We start from the raw sequence: 12,603 nt of genomic DNA, 5'->3' as shown, positions 1-12,603 counted from the left end.
CAGAATATAAATAGGTTTATTAGCACATGAGATAAATCATTGTAGGAGAAATAGTGGATAAAGAAAGAAAGAAAGAAAGAAAGAAAGAAAGAAAGAAAGAAAGGAAAAAAAGACAGTCAGACAGACATAGACGCAAAGACAGACAAACAGAAGGAAAGACAGAAAGAAAGACAGCAAAGGAAAGAAAGAAAAATGAAGAAAGAAAGAAAGACAGACAGAAAACAAAAAAGACAGACAGATAAATAAAAAGCAAGATAGACAGACAGACAAAAGGACAGACAGACAGAAAGCCACATCTGAACATACTGAATCAGAATAGATTTGCTCGAGGTACTTCCTCCCTAAATAAACAAACTCACCTATAAGAGAGAGAGAGAGAGAGAGAGAGAGAGAGAGAGTGAGAGAGAGAGAGAGAGAGAGAGAGATCCTCCTTTACAGTCTGTAAATCTCCTGAACTGCAAGTAAAAACTCACTGCTTTGGAACGAGGAGACGGCTCAGTCCACATCATTAGGCACCAAAATACACCATTAGATGCTAAAAAGATGCAGTTGCCCTCCATACACACATGTGCTAATCCACACACACACACACACACACACACACACACATAGCCTCCACACCCTGCCAGTGAGAAATGTGAACGGTTGACTCTGGGACAGAGGTCACCGGTGGGTCAGCGCCCCCTCCCTGTCCTCTGCTCTCTGGTGTTATAAACAATCCCGTGAAGAACTGTACAGTGTTAGCTCAGAACACCAGCGGACATTACATTAGATTAGACGGGAAAAATCACTACAATGTATTTAGTTATCATTTCATTTCTCTATTTAGAGTTCATTACATCATTACATCAGAACTGCAGCCCTGGACCGGACCGGACCGGAAGGACGGCGTCGGCTCTGTAACATGGACTGGTACAGAGGTACAGGAGTTTAACATTAAAGCATACCTTTAGTGGGAAAAAGACAAAAAATTGTCATTTAGAAAAACAAGATTTTGATTTTTATATCAGTGTTTCATGTCATCATCATCATCATCATCATCATCACTATTATTACATTCCTCCTAACACATCTGTTACAACTCGGCCAGATGCATGCGGTGCTGCCTTTCTGCAACCAGAAAACTCCCACATTTGTGTGTGTGTGTGTGTGTGATGATTACTATAACCTGACCAACTGTCCTCACAGAATAATACCATCAGAAAGCTTTTTTTTTCGTTGATTTTATTCATAATGTGTTTTTAACAGTGCTCATTGTCACAAAACATTTTTGCCGCCTTTTGGTTACAGTTAAGGTTTTGGTGTAACTGTCCTGCGTGTATCTGGAGTTACTTCAGTCGCTCAGGTCTAGACTCAGTAACGTTATGTGGCAATAAAATGAAGTCAGCTGACCACCTGAATGTACTGAATAGGTACAAGGGGTAGCTCCAACTGCCCTACTATAAGGGCGTCTTGTACGTAAATAAATGAGCAGGTTATCAAATCCATTAAGTTTTTTTTTTTTTTTTCTCTCTGATGGTACAGTGAAATACTCCAGGACTCTTTATGATAAAACATAATTCTAGAGTGGTTCTGGGAGCATGAGGAATCATTTTTACACATGAACTGGGCACCAAATCAAAAGCTTTTTTTGTTTGTTTTGGTGGGTCATTGTACTGTTTATAGAAACTGGTTTCTGAATGTTTCTGTATTTCACACCGCTCTGATGTTGAGCTCGAGCATGTCTGTGGAACTACCACCAGATGGAAGCATCTCTCCAAACCTCACACATCACTACTGTACATGCCCTGATGTTTTAACTGTTTTTTCCCCCCTAAATGTTAAAATCTGAAAATAAACTAATTTAACATGTCGTTCTCTTTACCCTAAGGACCCTAATAAAGCATTACACGCTGCATGATCTCCTGGATGTGCATCATTGGAAGTAACTTTGCCTTTGCTTTATTCTGACTGGATATGACTTAATATTTTCGTGCCAGAAATAAAAATGCTGGAAAATACTTTTCTACTTGTATTCTGTCTCAGATTTGCTGCTGCTGTTCATCAATGACTTTCTTAGAGTTTGTTTTTCCTGTACCAGCGTTAGGAGTGAACTTCAGGGTTGAAATAAAATCATGTTTTCTTTAAACACACCATCAGACGCTGACTTCTTAGCCGCTTTCTTAAGATGCTTTAATATAATATAAGTCCCAAAGACCCATGATTAACAGTAAAGTACACCATCATAGCTACTGATGTACAGTATATGGTGTATACTACATAGAATATGGGTTTGTATTAAAAGTATACATGGATAGAGTCTTATAGTAACCCACTTTTATTAATGAACTAGCGTTAGTACTCGTCATCGACGGGTAAAGTGTGGGAGAAATAGTTTAAGGGTTAAAGCTAAAACTAATCTGCTGATCTTTAAGGTAATCAGTGATTATTATGATTATTATTATTATTATTATTATTTGAGGTTGAAGCCCACGTACATGTCTGTGTGTCTCTCTGTACAACAGAACTCTCTGTCTAACTTATTAATACAAAGAAATCCCATTCTGTAAGGTTGAGTTGTCCTTCTTTGGTGGTCAGACAAATACACTCCCTGTTCGGTAATCGGAGAGTGAATCACAGATGAGAAATGGAAAAAGTAGATCAAAGGATAAAGATGAAGTTTTGTCTTAAAACCACTCCAGCGTGTTAAAATTCACTTATACCACTTCAGCGCTGTTATTTCAGCCAAAGTGAAAATATGAACTAATCCCAGTCAAAATATTCACTTTATCTTTTCTAATTAATATCTATTGGTGCGGGTGTTTGTTTACATTGAGACAGTAGTAGATTATTATAAAGTAGATTATTAAATCCGATACATAACTGTTCATAACATCACTTTTACTCAACATTTAGATTTTTGTGCAGGTTAAACTTTAGGTAGAGATCTAAGTCCTGCGTTAAATTCTGTCCAGTTGTCGATTTAAGACGCGCCCACAGTCTGACGCATGTGCAGTACCCGGTCTTTATTGGGATTAATAGTCTAAAGTTTCATTATGTTGTTTTCTATCCAGACTGTTTCGTAGACTGATTTCTGGTCCTCCAATGTAGAACCATCTGAGCAATGTACCGACAAAACTTTATTTATTATTATTATTTATTTATATATATTATTTATTATGAATTGATTTGTTTCAATATATTTATATAGAAGATACTTTACAGCACTCATCGCCACATCGATGCGGTTATCATGACAGTGATAAAGTCCCGCGCTGAGAATGATTCACCACCCAGGTACAGTAATATCTTCTCAGTGGTGGTCCACTGGTGATCTGACAGGCTGTACGTGGTGACAGATGGGCTTCATGACCTCCAATGAAACTGAAACTCCGGTTTCGTTGACACGCTGTGCTCACTGTAGCCTCAGATCCTTGTTCTTGGCTGACAGGAGAGGAACCCGATGCGGTCTTCTGCTTCTGCTTCAGCCCATCTGTCTCAGGAGTGAGTGTGCCGTGCATTCTGAGATGCTTTTCTGCTCACCACGAGTGTAAAGAGCCATTATTTAAGTCGCAGCCCACTTTCTGTCAACTCTAACAATTTCCTCCGGCAAAACTGGCATCAGAGTAATGTGTGTGTGTGTGTGTAAATCTCAGGAAATCAGCCGTTCCTGAGATACTCAATGCAGGCACTAACATCCATGAAATTTTGCTTGAAATTCTCCAGAATAAACGTAATCCATGTAAATTAATGTTAAGAACTGAAGCACCCCAAAAAACACGTTATTATTTTTCCTTTTTAAATTACGCGTTTCTCATGTTTAGGAATGGATGCAGGATTTTAATCTAATAACAGTCCCAGAGTACCATTAGAATGAACTCACACCCTCACATTGCTGGTGTGTTTTTGTGGTGTAGTGTTTCATATCCTCCACATTTCACTGGTGCCAGTGTGTAACCGCAGCCATCGGATCTGAGAACACTGAGACATACTTTCTCCAAATCCAGCACTGTGGCTTTTTGATGTCTTTTTCATTTTCTTTGGGAAACAGTAGCAAAGCGTGCTGCATTTCCTAATTAAAGAGGCCTATTAAAGGAGGCAAATATGGCACATCAAAAGGACACATTAGGAGTTTTGGCTCCACACATAAGCATGTGTTTGTTTTCTCGCCAGCTTTAGTTATAGTGACTAATATCATGATATTATTATGAATGGTGATGTGATGTATATATGTCAGTGGGAGGAGTTTTCCATGTTTTTCCTGCAGTCCATATGGATTTCATATGGAATCCTTTGGGTACCCGAACATGTCGGGCGCCAGGAACCAGGACGAAGTATTTCACAGAAGAAAGCAAGAGCTTCCATAATATTACATCCTTAAATAATAAAACCGTCCAAGTTATTGTTCCTTATGTAATCTGAAACACAGAAAAGAGGGAATCTACCCACAGGAGAGTCGTCACTGGTGGGTCCTTGGGAAAACCAGTACCTTTTCCAGTGCCAGTGCCAGTCTCACTGGGACAAACCAGTCCCCTTTGTAAAATTGGAGGGTTGCAACAGAAAGGGCTTCCAGTGTAAAACCTGTCCCAGATATTACAGATCAAATGATCCAATATGGCGCCCAAGAAGAAGAAAAAACATTTTGTAAATGATGTAAACGTGTAAGAACTTAGCAATAAGAAATATCTTAAATACAGTCAATAACACATTCTGAAACACTCACTCACTCTCACTCATTCTGTAGACCGCTATAGACCTGGAGTCTATCCCAGGGCACGCTGCCAGTCCATCACAGGGCACACACACTCACTCACACACTACGGGCAATCTGGGAGCAGCAATTAGCCAACTCTGCATGTCTTTGGAAACCGGTGGTCTGTCCCAAATCTAAGCCTGAACTTAAAGAATCAAAATGCAGCCCATCTATAGGCCATAAACAGTACTGTATCTGCTGTCCACGCACTGTACCCGTGATATCCTCAGATTCTTCAGGTGTGATGTTTCGTGCATGCCGGGAAGCTTTCCTGGTCACCACGGTTGCAAAGAATGATTATTAGAGTTACTACTCAATACTCTATGTACTTTTGGAACCAATCAGCAATGTGTTTTCACCCACCGTCGCTCACTCTGTGTTTTATGGTTTTCAGCATCCTGTGTAAACTCTAGAGACCATTGTGAGAAAATCTCAGGAGATCAGCAGCTTCTGAAAGACCTCAATCAGTCCATATGGTAACGACATCAACGTTAAAGTCACACAAATGATGCTGTTTCTTTGATGTGCAGATTAACTTAAAGATGAACTCTCGATCTGTATTTTTGAGGTTTTAAGCATTGTGAAGAAGCCACGTGATTGGCTGATTGGATCAATGTTGGTAATAAAGAGGACAGTGAGTAAACACCGGCTTATAGGTGAATAACAAAGAAAAATGCCACATGTACACAACTCAGTCGCTTTATTTATTTTATTTTTTGAACATTCCTTCTTGTTACAATGGTACCTTGGCATGCAAACGCCCCTCCCCCCCAACCAAATTATAAATATATATAAATTTTAAAAATATATATATATTTCGTGCAAGATTTAGTGAAGACACAGGGTCATGGATCCTGAGAATGTTATCAAGGACAGTAGCAAGAAAAACACGGACCAGCTTTGGGTTTTAAAGCAGCCAAGAATAAACTTAAACGAATGTAAAGCGAGATTCAATGTCGATTTATTTCATATTTTATTTAATTTACATCTTTTCTGTAAATGTTTTGGTTGTTTTTATATGCAAAAATATTAATGTTGGAAATTGGTAATATTGGTAATATATTTGGGTTGGATGGAACGGATTATCTGCGTTTACATTATTTCCTCTGGTACAATGTGTCTTACAATACGAAATCACACCTCGAGAACTCGCCTCTGGAGCGGATTAAATCCGTATGCCGATATACCGCTGTATTATTTATGGTCTGAACATCACTTTGTTCCTTCTTTTAATCATCTAGACATCTCAAAATGACACAAATAAAAAATAAAAACACATGGAAGCCTTGACAGATTAAAGATGGCCGCCCTGACGGCGTTTGGATTGAACTGTAATCTGATGTTAATTAATCCGGAGGATTGACTGCCTCTTTCCTTCATCACAGGGGTTCGTCTGCACTCTCATCCAAACACTGATCTATAATCCAGTTCAGCTACTCGACCAATTTAATTTGGATTAAAGTTTCGTGAAACGAACGCCAAAGAGGCGTAATCTCGGCTTAGCCTAGAAAGGGTCGGGGCGTTTTTTTTTCTTTTTTTTTTGCCTCTGCTTTGTGTAAACTGTAGCAGATAAACGATGATGTCACTGAACCTCTTCCGCCCCCTTCAGGTGAGCCTCGGGTAGGGCAGAACTGTACTGTAGGTCAACACTTTGGCGTTGTAGAGTTAAAAGTGGAAGGTTAGTGAAATAATTGACATTAAACATTTTGCTTGAAGTTCTTATAAATGTGTGTGTAGTTTATTAACAAACAGGAAAAGGACGAAGAACACAAGTACAAACCATTGCTTTGTTCCAAAATACGAAAAGCCAATTAAGACAGAAAGGCATTATGAATAAACTTTATTCTCATGAATCATATCCTTTATTCCCCTATTAAATCACACACACACACACACACACACACACGCACAGAGTTCCGTGCCCGGTGTAATTCACTGAGATACAGTCGTATTCTTCATTACGCCGAGGCACATGCAATACTAAACGTGAGTTAGCGGAAGATTTCATCATCTCCGGTTGTTAATGTGGGATGAGAAAGACTAGGACACAGTTGCATTCATTGTTCAGTGAGCTTTCCTTCACAGTGCAACCCACCGACAGCAATGAATGTTGATTGTGACCTCTGATAAGAGTTGTTTTTTTTCCTTTCTTCCTGAGCTGAGATCCCGGGACGATCGTCGTCGTCATCGTCGTCATCGTCGTCATCGTCGTCAGAGCTTGGCCATGGGGTACAGTCAACGGTCGATGGTTTTGTCAGTTTAGCCCAAACTCACCGACAGCGTTGAATGTTCACCGAGGCAAACAAGGAGCGATACGACCTTCAACTTCAAGGACATGCCCGAGATGACGGCGTCTCATCATCTGTGTTTTCGCTGGAACTGTATTTTACGTTTCTTATATTTTTAACTGTTTTATTTTGATTCTAAATCAAATTTTAAATAATTCAAACAGTTTTATTGCTATTATTTTCTATTTCTTTTTATGATTATTTTCTTCTTTTTTACGTAAAGCACTCTGAATTACCATCGTGTATGAAATGTGCTATACAAATAAAACACTTGCCTTGGAAGGACGTAGCACGATCAACTCGGCCTAATTATATAGTCTTTATTTATTTTTAATAATTTTATTTTAGAAACTAAACATGTTTTGTTCTTAAGGCATAAAAAGAAAGCTTTTGTATGATAAAAAAATAAAAAAGGGCAGCCCGTCTCCTAGTTAAATGCACAGTCTCACCGTGTCAGGTCACATTAAACTTTACACAGACACACAGACACACACGCAGTGACAACCGAGTAACTGCATCTCAGTCTTGGAGCGCTGCAGGACCTGGCCTTAATCCAAGTGACAATGTGAACTGTGGGGGAGAGACAGAGACAGACAGAGACAGAGAGAGACAGAGAGAGAGACAGAGAGAGAGAGAGAGATCAGATACTAGAGTCACCTGATAATTGTTGTTACTGTTAATATTGTTAGATTTTTTTTTTATTGTTCACCTACTATGATATTCTTTTATATCTAATATGTTTATCATTTTTATGTTTATAAATACTAATTGCTATTATTTAAAAATATAATCAATTGCCTCGGCAACAATGTAAAAACCCCTCTGAACTGAACTGAATGAGACACAGAGAGACAGACAGAGAGAGAGAGAGAGAGAGAGAGAGAGAGAGAGAGATAGCGACAGAAAGTCAGAGACTGAGAGATGAGAGAAAGAGACAGACAGTGACAGAAAGAGAGAGACAGAGGGACATAGAGAGAGAGACAGAGGAAGGTAGAGAGAGACAAGGAAATCCAAGAGTGAGAGAGAGAGTTACAGAGTGAAAAGAAGAGAAAGACAGCAAAAGAAAGAGAGTAAGAGAATGAGAGTAAAAGATGTGTGTGTGAGAGAGACAGAGAGAGATAGAGTGAGAGTGAGTGAGAAATGAGTGAGGGATGAATAAGGGACGAGTGCGGGATTAGTGAGGGATGAATAAGGGACGAGTGAGGGATGAATAAGGGACGAGTGAGGGATGAATAAGGGACGAGTGCGGGATGAGTGAGGAATGAATAAGGGACGAGTGCGGGTTGAATAAGAGATGAGTAAGGGATGAGTGCGGGATGAATAAGAGATGAGTGAGGGATGAGTGAGGGATGAATAAGAGATGAGTGAGGGATTAGTGAGGGATGAATAAGGGACGAGTGAGGGATGAATAAGGGACGAGTGCGGGATGAGTGAGGGATGAATAAGGGACGAGTGCGGGATGAATAAGAGATGAGTAAGGGATGAGTGCGGGATGAATAAGAGATGAGTGAGGGATGAGTGAGGGATGAATAAGAGATGAGTGAGGGATGAGTGAGGGATGAATAAGAGATGAGTGAGGGTTGAGTAAGGGATGAATAAGAGATGAGTGCGGGATGAATAAGAGATGAGTGAGGGATGAGTGAGGGTTGAGTGAGGGATGAATAAGGGATGAATAAGAGATGAGTGAGGGATGAGTGAGGGTTGAGTGAGGGATGAATAAGGGATGAATAAGAGATGAGTGCGGGATGAATAAGAGATGAGTGAGGGATGAGTGAGGGTTGAGTGAGGGATGAATAAGGGATGAATAAGAGATGAGTGCGGGACGCTGCTCTATAAGATGTTCGACTCTACACCTCAGTGAATGTGTGCTTTCGACTCTGTGTGTGTTTTCTGTGATTATTACACAATAAGACATTACACTGGCTGTGCAGGTGTGGAAACTTCAGCTGCTGAAAAACCTCCTGACTGCTTAAGCTTTACAGAGTGTGTGCGAGTGTGTAAAAGTCATGGTGTTGACACTGTGATGTGATTGCAGATGTTTCCGTTCCTATCAGATGTGTAGATGAGATTATGAGCTCCAACAGTCTCTTACTGAACATAAATGAGTTTAGACTAGGTGTGTCTAGTATCTATTGCGTTCGCAGTGCAGTGTGTTACAGTGTGTAACCATAAAAACCCTTTTAAAGGTTTCTTTATAAAAAAATAAAAAAAAAGGTGCCCTTTTAGGTAAAACTTGAGTTGTGTATCTACTCACATCTACTGTGAGTAATAAAAGTAAACTTTTTCCAGGTCATTTGATTATTTATTTTTGGCATAATGCATTAAAATAAATGCATAGGAACCTCTGTGGTATTCCCACCTCTGTGGGGGCCAAGGCTGATTCCCATTTGTACGACTGTGGTAGGACTTCTGGTAAGCATTCACACTCTCATTCACACATCACGGGCAATTTTTTGCTTTTTCTATTCTGCATGTCCTGGAGGAAACCCACCAAGCTCAGAGAGAGCATGCAAACTGCACACACACAGCCCTCGAGGTGGGAATTGAACCCAGACCCTTGGGGTTCAAGGTTACAGTGCTACCCACTGAGCCACGGTCTAATACTGTCTAATAATGTCCACCGTCTAATACTGTCCACTGTCTAATACTGTCTAATACTGTCCACTGTCTAATACTGTCTAATACTGTCCACTGTCTAATACTGTCCACTGTCTAATACTGTCTAATACTGTCCACGGTCAAATACTGTCCACAGTCTAATACTGTCCAATACTGTCCACAGTCTAATACTGTCCAATACTGTCTACTGTCTAATACTGTCCAATACTGTCCACTGTCTAATACTGTCCACTGTCTAATACTGTCCAATACTGTCCACCGTCTAATACTGTCTAATACTGTCCAATGTCTAATACTGTCCACTGTCTAATACTGTCCACCGTCCAATACTGTCCACTGTCTAATACTGTCCAATACACTGTCCAATACTGTCCAATACTGCCCACAGTCTAATACTGTCCACTGTCCAATACTGTCCACCGTCCAATACTGTCTAATACTGTCCACCGTCTAATACTGTCCACTGTCTAATACTGTCCAATACTGTCCACTGTCTAATACTGTCCAATACACTGTCCAATACTGCCCACAGTCTAATATTGTCCACTGTCTAATACTGTCCACTGTCTAATACTGTCCACTGTCTAATACTGAAGCCAATATTAGCCTTTAAAGAGGAAACTAATTAAACAAAAGTAAACAACCTTCCGTTCTTGTGACAGTGATTTAATGATATATACAGTACTGATGTTTACGTGTCTACGAGTCTTAATATGGCTTTTTTAATCATGCGAGCGAACACAATGTGAGTAGAATAAGCTTTTGCTGAAGTACAATAACAAAAATAATGGATCTAGCGAGCGTCGTTGTATCTTTTTATTTTCCATTTAATGTCTTTCGCCGTGATGTACGCCGCACTCTCTCTTAACTGTTTCTCTTTATTAGCACCTGATGACTACGAAACTAATCCATGTCTTTAAACAGGACGACATTACGCTAAATAATAATAACCAACAATTTATACTCAATGTAGGGGGGGCGATGTTATGTCCTCAGGTTAAAAGGGACTTTTGATACAAAATGGACTTTTTCGTTATGGTTTGATGTGCAAATGAGTCTCCAGTGTGAGTATGCACATAAAGAACAAACCCTTTTCTAATTTTTGCCCTTTTTTTTTTACTTTTAAACAAACCGACTGGATTTTCCCCATATTGTGACCTCATATAAGAAGAGCCCCTCCCTCCGACTTGCTGCTCAGCTCTGCTGTACTCTGGAGGGGAGTGGCTCAGCAGTAGCTAGTTTACATAGACACGGAAATGGCGAGTTTGGGAGAGGAGCTTGAGGTGTAAAAAAAAAAAAAAAACATTCGGATAACATAAACCTATGCTAAATATTAACTTAATGATAGTAAAATATGGGTCCTTTAAAACTGCTGGTTGACAGTATAGAGGTGCTTACTGCGTGTGTGCGTACGTGTGTGTGTGTGTGTGTGTGTGTGTGTGTGGTCGGGTTTACCTGTGATTGTCTCAGCTCCGCCAGATCTGATCCTCAAAACAGGATTCGAGGCAGACAAAATTATGCTAAAAAAACAAACAAACAAATAAAAACCATTATCATTATATTATAGACATGCCTTCACTTTGCATAGAAAAAAAAATAATTTAAAAAAACTGTGTGCTGCTGGCGATACAGTACCATGCAAAAGTCAAGTCCTTTAAATAAAATTAAATGATGTACATGCATGTTTTACTGCGACAGGCTGCAAAGTGCCTAAAGATACGATTTAACAACTGGTTGTTTACGTAACGACCTCAGCAGCGACCTCATTTCCCCTCTCGTCTTTTCCGACAACTCAGCGTCCAGCGTCACCAGTACACTAATCACCGGCCTGATCATCTTTAATCATCTGCACCTGGTTCTCACTGGGTCATGCATTAAGTTAGATAAAAAAAAAAATTATTATTGAATGATTCAGAGGTCACTGTGTTAAACAAAAACATTCCTCTGGAACGGCTTAGGTAGTGAAAATAAGAGGAAACTCAGAGAACTACATTTAAAATATAAGAAAGTCTGGCTCCGGAAGCAAAATATGAAGAAATCAGGGGGGTGTCAGGACTTTTGCACAGTTCCGTACATACATCTCGATCAGAATTCTACACAAAGATGCATGGTGTGTGGTTGTGATTATTCAGATTTACTACACACACACACACACACACAACCACACACACACAACCACACACACACACACACCTACACACACCTACACACACCTACACACACCTACACACACCTACACACACCTACACACACACACACACACACACACACACACACACACACACACACACACACACCAGATTTACTAATTACATCCTTCAGAATAAGTCTGAGCTTCTGGCATTCACCAGGCAGCAATTTCCTGCACACAGAAGCACAGATGCACAACTCTCAATTCTGAAAAGGCAATACAGGATAGTGTGTGTGTGTGTGTGTGTGTGTGTGAGTGAGTGAGCGAGAGAGAGCGAGGACGAGAGAGATTGACACATCTGAGTGTGTCCATGTATTGGCCGTTTAAAATGCACAGACCTACTTGTAAAGCTCCTCGAACCCATTTTAGATAAAGTAATGAACTTTAAATTCCTGAGCTGCACGCTTCTGTGTTTGCACATTCGCTGAAACAAAGCCAACTCGGTTCATCAGGAAATTAACAGGGTGTTTACGGAGCTGGCTGTGGAAAAGCAGGAGAGAAAAAAAAAAAAAAACTGTGCATCGATCTCTGAGCCCGAGCTTCACTCTACTGTTCCAGACTTCTGTTTAGAGAACATTTCAGGAAGTTGGTGAATAATGACCTCGGGGGACGGAGCGCGCTGCTCGGCACTGCTTCAGGAGAGCAGAGGCTTACAGTATATATCTGACTACTGGACGTACATGTCAATGACGGGAAAAGAGTTCAAAGTTCGAAGCCGAAATAATCTGCTGACCTTTATTGTAATTAGTGATTATTATTATTATTATTTGAGG

At 40.1% G+C, this 12,603-nt stretch overlaps 1 long non-coding RNA gene across 1 annotated transcript in view; it reads right to left on the bottom strand.

The window, feature by feature from the left end:
- Nucleotides 1–6,926: 6,926 nt before the first annotated feature.
- Nucleotides 6,927–12,603, bottom strand: part of LOC128543163 (uncharacterized) — a 34,027-nt gene continuing 28,350 nt past the window's right edge. Inside the window, exons 4-5 of the long non-coding RNA XR_008365701.1 lie at nt 11,095–11,159; nt 6,927–7,590 (exon numbers count right to left, since the gene is read on the bottom strand). This is a non-coding gene — a long non-coding RNA (uncharacterized LOC128543163). The remainder of the gene's footprint in view (nt 7,591–11,094; nt 11,160–12,603) is intronic.

Source organism: Clarias gariepinus, chromosome 15, assembly GCF_024256425.1.
Source record: "Clarias gariepinus isolate MV-2021 ecotype Netherlands chromosome 15, CGAR_prim_01v2, whole genome shotgun sequence".
In the NCBI taxonomy this organism is placed as follows: Eukaryota; Metazoa; Chordata; class Actinopteri; order Siluriformes; family Clariidae; genus Clarias; species Clarias gariepinus.
This window is presented reverse-complemented; position numbering and strand designations above follow the sequence as displayed.